This window comes from Chaetura pelagica, unplaced genomic scaffold, assembly GCF_000747805.2.
Source record: "Chaetura pelagica isolate M959 unplaced genomic scaffold, ChaPel_1.0 scaffold364, whole genome shotgun sequence".
Taxonomy (NCBI): Eukaryota; Metazoa; Chordata; class Aves; order Apodiformes; family Apodidae; genus Chaetura; species Chaetura pelagica.
In genome coordinates, this window is record NW_009953089.1 from 94,335 (window position 1) to 95,100 (window position 766).

A 766-nucleotide genomic window follows, 5' to 3' on the forward strand; every position below is an offset into this window, starting at 1 on the left:
CACACTGTGCCGAGTGCCAGCCCGGCTACTATGGAGATGCCACACGTCACAGCTGCAGGCGTGAGTATCCACCACCATGCCAAGACCTGCCTACAGGGTCCAGCATGTCTCTGGTGACCATGTGTGCCTCTGGTTGCCCTTGCTCATTCACAGCACTCTGGGGGGCTCTGCAGCCCTGCCCTGCTCTGGGCAGTCTCCTCTGTCCAGCACTGCAGCCTCATAATTGTCCCCATGTCCAAATTGTCCCATCCTTTCTCCATCCTCATCTCATGCCCATTCCTGTCCCCATTGCCATCCCATTCCCACTGCCAGCCTGGCTTTGTTCTCATTCCATTCTCATTCTCATTTGTTCCTCATTTGCTCTCTATCCTTACCCTGTCATTGTCCCATCTCCATCCCATCCTCTTCAGTGGTCCTCATGCTGTTCACACCCCTTATCTGCCCAATCTTTGTCTCCATCCTGCCTCCACTCTCACCCTTCACCATCCCCATCCTGTCCCTGCCTGTGTTCCCATACCATCTGTACCCCCATCACATCTCCATCCCAACCTTACACTCTTCCTGTCCCTGTCCTCAACCTGTCCCTATCCCAGTCCCTATCCCTGCTCAGCACCCGTCTGGTTCCAGGTTGCTCCTGCAATGCACTGGGCACTGACCCCAGCACCTGCGGGCCCCAGCAGTGCCAGTGTGACAGGCATAGTGGGCAGTGCCACTGCCTGCCCCACGTGGAGGGACAGAGCTGTGACCACTGCAGCCCCAACTTCTG

The 766-nt window shown here is 57.0% G+C and overlaps 1 protein-coding gene across 1 annotated transcript in view; it reads left to right on the forward strand.

Moving 5' to 3' along the window:
* The window catches only part of LAMB2 (laminin, beta 2 (laminin S)), a 33,631-nt gene that overhangs the window by 25,018 nt on the left and 7,847 nt on the right, over window positions 1–766 (forward strand). The gene's annotated exons all lie outside the window — the stretch shown is intronic.